The sequence below is a fragment of the Carlito syrichta genome, unplaced genomic scaffold (assembly GCF_000164805.1).
Source record: "Carlito syrichta isolate Samal-C Ts95f unplaced genomic scaffold, Tarsius_syrichta-2.0.1 Scaffold301652, whole genome shotgun sequence".
Classification (NCBI taxonomy): domain Eukaryota; kingdom Metazoa; phylum Chordata; class Mammalia; order Primates; family Tarsiidae; genus Carlito; species Carlito syrichta.
The window spans coordinates 542793-550377 of NW_007245748.1; positions in this window are offsets into that span (position 1 = coordinate 542793).

The window sequence follows — 7585 nt, forward strand, 5'->3', positions numbered from 1 at the left end:
AAACCGGGGGTGCGCGGACGTCGGGGCCGCCGCAGCGGACTCTGCCCTCCTCCAGCGGCTGGAGGCCCGGCCTGGGCGCGCGGCGCTCGGCCCTTCACGTGACCGCGGCGGGGCGGCCGCGGAGGGCTCCAGGCTCCGGCCCCTTCCAGGGACGCCGGCTGGGCCGGGCCGGGGAAGCTGGTGGGGTCGGGGGGCGGGGGAGGGGTGTGGGACGTGCGGGGACCACGGGGGGAAGAGCTCGGGCGGGCGGCCGCGTGGGTCAGAGCCCGCCCGGTTAAGTGACACCCACTGTATGCCCTGAGTGTGGGCACTCACCAGCTCTCCGAACCGTGGAATGGGAAGAATACCTTCCTCCCAGGCTGTTTTGGAGAATTTAATGAGCTGATGTAAGTGCAGGGGCTGCCGGGGGCGGGGTGGGAGGGCAGTAAATGTGAGTTCCCTCTAGGTCCTGGGGGAGCCCCTACCCCTTAGAGCAGAGTGTGGGCTCCTAGTGGGTTCCCTGGGGCAAATACCTCCCGAGAGGGGGCGCAGACTGTCCCCTCTTTCCATGGGGGCGCCCCCACTTCCAGCCCGACATGGAACCTGGGGGCTGGCAGAGCTGCTGAAATTTCCAGAGTAAACGGAAATCTGGATTTTCATGAGACTGCTCTTGATTTTTTAAAATGTTGCTCATGAATTTTAAACAATGATACTGCCGGGCACTGGTGCTCACTCCTGTAATCCCAGCACTTTGGGAGGCTGAGTTTGGAATATCGCTTGAGGCCAGGAGTTCCAGGCCAGTCTGAGCAAAAAGGTGAGACCTCTTCGCTACAAAAAATATCAAGAGAAATTAGCCAGATGTGGTGGGACACTCCTGTAGTCCCAGCACTTTGCGAGACCGAGGTGGAAGGATTGATTGAGCCCAGGAGTTAGAGCCCGAGGTGGGAGGTCTTGTCTCTACACAAAAAATAAAAAGATTAGCCAGCCGTGGTGGCACACACTTGTAGTCTCAGCTACTTGGAAATCTGAGGCAGAAGGATGGCCTGATCCCAGGAGGTCACTCCAGCCTCGGCAACAGAGTGAGACTCCCGCTCAAAAAATACAAATTAAAACAAAATAAAATAATAATAATGCTAAATGCCTAGGGACTGACTGTCAGTGAGCCTTAGTGGGCAGGGCAACTGGTCCTGGGCTCCAGTACCAACCAACTCCAATGATTCCTCCCAGCGGAGGATGAGACCTGCAAGGGCAATGACTAGCCCTGTCACCTAGCAGGAGGCACAGTGTCCCGCCGGGTGCTTCATCAGGACTTAATGCTGGGTACTGACAGCTGGCAGATTCAAGGGGGGAGACTGTGGCAGGCAGAATTATGGCCCCCCAAAAGATTTCACACCCCAATCCCTGGAACTATGGATCTGCTACTTTACACAGCAAAAAAGACTTGGCAGATGTAATTTCGGTTACTAATCAGGTGGCCTTAAAAATGGGAAGGTTATAATAATAATCAGTTTTGCGGGCACAGGGGACAAAAAAATGTGTTAAATGACTCAAAGAGATATAATTAATAAGATCCAGATTGTGGGAAACTCTACAGGACAAGCCACCTATTCATTTTCTTCAACAAGTAAATTCAAAAAAAGAAAGAAACAGAAGGGAGGAGAGGAGAGGAATCTATAGCTCAAAAGAGATTTAAAAGATACATCAACCAATTTCAAGTTGGATCTTAAACAAATTGTAAAAAATATGAGAAATTTTGAACTAAGTGGATATTTGATTTCTTTTTTCTTGTGTGTGTGTGTGTGTGTGTGTGTGAGAGAGACAAAAAAGAGAGAGAGAGAGAGAGAGAGAGAGAGAGAGAGAGAGAGAGAACACGCACGCCGTAAGATCTGGCTTTGTCTCCCAGGCTAAGAGTGCAGTGGTGCAATCACAGCTCACATCAGCCTTGAACTCCTGAGCTCAAGTGATTCTCCTACCTCAGTTTCCCAAGTAGCTGGTACTACAGGCACATACCACCACATTCTGTTAATTTTTTAAAAAATTTTATAGAGATGGTGTCTTGCTTGTTACCCAGGTTGGTCTCAGACTCCCGATCTCAAGCAATCCTTCCACCTCAGCCTCCCAAAGCATTAGGATTACAGGTGCGAGCTACACAAAGACACCCGACCAAATGTTTGATAATTAAAATAATTATTGCATTTTTAGATGTGATAATGATGTCGTTATGTTTTTTGGAAAGAATTATTCTCTTTTAGAGATAAACATTAAAATATTTATAGGTAAAATATTTATGAGATTTGCATTAAGCTAATCCAGGATAATGAAGGGTGGGTAAGGCTTACAAATGGAACACAATTGGCCAAGAGTTGATGAATGTTGTACCTGTATAATGGTGGCATAGTGTTTAGTACGATTCTTCCTACTTTTGTATATACTTTAAATTATCCATAATGAATTTTAAAAATTGATAACTTTTTCTGATTTGACTCCTCAAATTTAGGAGCATTACCTTGAGATATCCCTAAAAACGACCTTTATTTTTTTCTCTTTTCTTTTGTTAGAGACAGGTCTGACTCTGTCACCCAGGCTGAATCAGAATTCCCTGCAGCCTCCAACTCCTGGACTCCAGCAATCCTCCCACTTCAGCCTCCCAAATAGTTAGGACAACCACCAATCCCAGCTATTTTTTTTAAAGGGTTTTTGTAGAGACCAGGGTCTAGCTTTGTTGCCCAGGCTGGTCTCAAACTTCTGACGTCAGCAAAAAGTCCTTTTTTTTTTCCACTCAGGATTTTCATGGTGACACATCAGGTATCCAGTCTCTAAAATATGGTGGACAAAGTCTGATCTGAATCACTTATCACCTACCTATTTGGAGACAAACTTATATATAGTGGCGTTCTCCTTGGTTCACGCTGAGTCATCCGTTCTAAAGTTTTCTGTTTGTGGAGAAATATTCCAGAAACTGGAGAGGAGGGAGATAATAGGAGACCCACAGTCAAGCCAATAACACAATGATGGGGCTGCCAAAATATAGAAAAGGAGAAGAGCAGAAAGAAACAAACAACACAAACATATGGACAGGTAAGATCTACACCAGTGTTTCTCAAATCTGCCTGCCCAGCAGAGTCATTTGTGGCACTTGTTAAAGATATAGATGCTCAAATCCTGTGTCTGAAAATGCTGCCTTGGTAGGTCTGGCTTTGGGTCCCCTGTGATGTTTTATAACAAGTCCATGGGCGACTTCCATGCCTGGTAGAGTAGAAGAACCACTGGTCTACATTGCTAATTACAAATAATTCCCCAGTGTTTCTCAGGAGCCTATTGTGGTTGGAGTTTTCAGACTCTTGGTATAACCTCAGCAATAAAATAAGAGAGGGGAAAAAAAGAATAGAGCAAATAAAGCCTCTGCTCATGGAATCTACTTTTTAGATTGGGAAAAAAGTTGAAAGTATAGTTGATTCTCTTTATTCTCATCCTAAAGCCACTGCAAACAGTGAATTAGCAAATTCTAAAACACAGCTCCTAGGGGAGATGCAGGTTTAGGTATTTGTTAAAACCTCCTCAAATCCTCCTCATCTGAGTGCCACATCTTTTCCCTGCTGAGACCTAGAGAGGTATATCCTCTCACCTCCATTCCCATCCAATTTTTCTCTTGTTTGACATTTTAGTCAAACAATCAATCTATCATCTTGTTTTATATGTGTTCCTGTTTCCATCAACATTGAACTCATGGCCAACTGCACTGTAGCTCATGCCCGAATGAAGCTTATCTAGCCTGAATTTTCTCCATGAGGCACAGTGTTGCCTTCTTATATTAGAAATACTAGATAGCACTTCAGTACTACACTGGGGGTTATATCAAACGCAAAATCGTCAATAAAAATCACAACAAATACAAAAATCATGGCATCATTAGACTGAGAAAAGAATACCTGTTTATAGTAGGGTAGCTGAAACACACCAGGTGTGGTAGCTCACGCCTAGAATCCCACCACTTTGGGAGGATGAGGCAGGAGGATTGTCTGAGTCCAGGAGTTTGACACCAGCCTGGGCAACACAATGGGACCTCATCTCTACAAAAATAAAAAATAAAAAACTAGCTGGGTGTGGTGGTGCACTTGTTATCCCAGCTACTAGGAAGGACCACCTGAGCCCAGGACGTTGAAGCTGTGGTGAGCTGTGACTTGCCTCTATATTCCAGCTTGGGCAACAGAGTAAGACTCCCACTCAGAAAGGAAAGAACGAAAGAAGGAGGGAGAGAGGAGAGAGAGAGAGGGAGGGAGGGAGAGAAAAGAAGGGAGGGGAAAGGAAGGAGGAAAAGAGAGAGAGAAAAAAAAGAAAGCTGAAACACAAAGACACTTTGTTCTACTCAGCTGGAAACTCGCATGTCCTGTGCCTCAAATTTTCAGCCACACTGCGCATGTCCACAAATCGCTGTGGAAGCGCTGCAAGTATTATGCACTATGAGTATTGACTTGCAGGGCTGCAAATAAATTTTAGCAAGTAGATGAATTTGCAAATACACGATCTGGCAGTAATGAAGATCAATGGTATTTCGCTGACCCAGGTTGTTCCTAAGGCCGTTATGCGAAGTAGGCCATTTCTACAAGAGTCGCAGTCATTTAAATGTGATGTCCAAAGACAAAGACATTCCATTTTGCCCTTTGACCCAACAGTGAGAGGTTTACACAAGTTTCTCTACTTACTCAAAAGTCTTTCCCACAGTGTATTTTGTTTTCCACCCCAGCACAGGGAGATCTGTGCATGGCCTATGCGTTGTTGCCATCTGGTGGTGAGCACTGTTTTGTCTTGTCCACACTTCCTACTTAGCACCTGCTCAGCCTTACACTTTCCCAACTGTTTATTTGTTGGTGGGTCTCTTGGCTATATCTTAGGTGCTCAGAAAAAGTGTGCCAGGTTAGCAGACTCATAGCTCTAAGATATATAGCTGAACTGGATATGAAATACAGGAGGGCTGGGCACAAAATGCCTCATGCCTGTAATCTCAGCACGAGATGGGAGGATGACTTGAGCCTAGGAGTTTGAGATCAGCCTGGGCAACATAACAAGTCACTGTCTCTACGAAAAATACAAAAATAACTGGGCATGGGCATGCACCTGTAGTCCCAGCTACTCGGGGGTCTGAGGTTGAGTATCACTTGGGCCAAGAGGTCTAGGTTGTGGTGAGCCATGATTGTGTCATGCACTCCAGCCCGGGTGGAAGGAAGGAAGGAAGGAAGAGAAAAGAAAGAAAAGAAAAAGAAAGAACCAAAGAAAACAAAAGAAGTACAAGAGAAAAATCAGATGGGGATGGAGGTGAGATGATGTACTGCTCTAGGTCCCAGCAGGGAAAAGATGTGACACTCAAGTGAGTAGGATTTGAGGAGGTTTAACAAAAGCGCTGCTTACAAATGCGTGGGGGTGGGGGGGATGTAGAGGTTCTACATAACATTAGCATAATCTCTAGCATAGGGAGGCAGAGCAGACATCACCCACAGCCCCTCACCGGGCCAATGGGAGAAGGAGGAAGGGCAGCTTCTGCCAGGAGGAGTCGGGAGCATGGAGACATGCTGCCTTCAGAGGGCCAGGGCAAAGTGAAAATGCGAGGCCCTCTGTCCAAAAGGCAGGCACAAAGTGACATTAAAGATATTAAAGTATAAAAGTTTCCTTAGCAACATAACAAGACTTCTCTAAAACAAACAAACAGCAACAGTAAAAAAAAAATTGGCCAGGCCTGGTGGCACGTGCCTGTAGTCCCAGCGAGGGAGGCCAAAGTCAGGTGTTCGAGACTGCAGTGAGCTATGATTGTACCACTGCGCTTCAGCCTGGGCAATAGAGCAAGACTCTCTCTCTTAAACAAACAAAGAAAAATCTTTTTTGCTTCCTCAGGTAAGTCTTCCCACTTCTTCCCTCTTCTTTCCTCTCCTCTTACTCTTCTCTTGACATGTTGCTTTTTATTTGCCATTTAATGTCCCCTTCTCTCTGGCATAAGGATACTCTTAGGGAATAGTATAGACCCTCGAAGTTGTCTGTGAGCCCCTCTACCCCGGGTATCAGTGAACCCCCACCCCATGCTACTGGGTTCTCGCTCTCTCCAGCCACTGGACCAGACCGATGCATCATGCCTCCACTAGAGACAAGAAAGTCGAGCCAGACATCTCCCATTCCCACAGGCTGCCACCCCAACCAACATGGAAAACAAGGCAACCCTCCAGGATATTGCAACCTTTGCACTGGAACACAACCAGGCATCGGATTGGGTTGGGGGAAAAGCTCACTTGTCCCCCATTCAGTCACCAGATGTGCTAGGGTACTGTCAGCAATCGAAACACCTGCTGCCCTGGGCATGGGTACCGAACCCCGACCCTGCCAGCACCTATGCCCCATCGGAGATTCACAATGGCAGCAGTCACTGCATGGGGTACAGAAGGGAAGGCTATGTGAGGCAGGGGAATGGGCAGGGGAGCTGACAGCCTGCCCCACATAGCCGATCCCTGATAGGTGGGACCCCTCCTGAACAGAAGCTCCAAGCCCTGGCACATGCTCCATTGTCCCCATGACCTCGCTTATAAAACAAAGACAAAATTATTAAGAAGATCAAGATGGCAGCTGCAGACCATTAGACCTCAAGTCTAGGACCTTCTGAATGTGGGGCTCTGTGCACCTGCACTGGTCCTATACAGCCAGGACGTCAGCCCTAACAGGAGAGGGACACAGCTAGCTAGAGATGACCCCATAGAAAAGGAATTCAGGGAACAAGTCCCCATCCTCACATTCAGGTTGGGTCCCGCCACTGGTTTTCCAAATGGAAGCCAAAAGACAAGACCATGCATGGACTAGAACCCCTACAGATCAGCCTTCTGGGGCAGATGGGAGGGTAGAAAGAAGACCTAGAAGGTCTAATCCAGCACAATCTGCACCTTTTGTCACTCAGCCTCCACTCTTTTATTTAATCTGGGTGAAAAAGAACTACCATTCATCGTGTCATATCAACTTGGTCATTGCTATGGTCTGGATATTTGTAACCCCCAAAATTTACATGTTCATATCTTAACCCCCAATATGATGGTATTAAGATATGATTAGGTCATGAGGGTGGAGTCCTCATGAATGGCATTAGTATCCTTACAAAAGAAACCCCAGAGATCTCCCTCATTTCTTCTACCATGTGAGGACACAGGGAGAAAGCACTGTCAATGATCTAGAAAGCTGACCCTCACCAGACACCGAATCAGAGAGCACCTTGATCTTGGACTTCCTAACTTCCAAAACTGGGAGAAATACATTTCTGTTGTTTATAAGCTACCCGGTCTATGGTAGTTTGTTATAGCAGCCCAACAAGACTAAGACAGTCATACTGCCACTTGAAACTTACCAAGTTAGCCACCAGTGATGGTCTTCATATAAAGTGATGGTCTTCATATAAAGTAACGGGGAGGCAACAATGAATCATCATGGCAACCCCTGCTTCTGTAACTGGTCCCAGATCTAAACAGGGATGACATTTGCCTCCTTCCATCACCTGCTCCATGTTCCCCTTGGTCTTTGTGGAACACAGTTCTTTAACTGGGAGGATGATCCAACCGTTCTTTCCTATCAGATATTAATT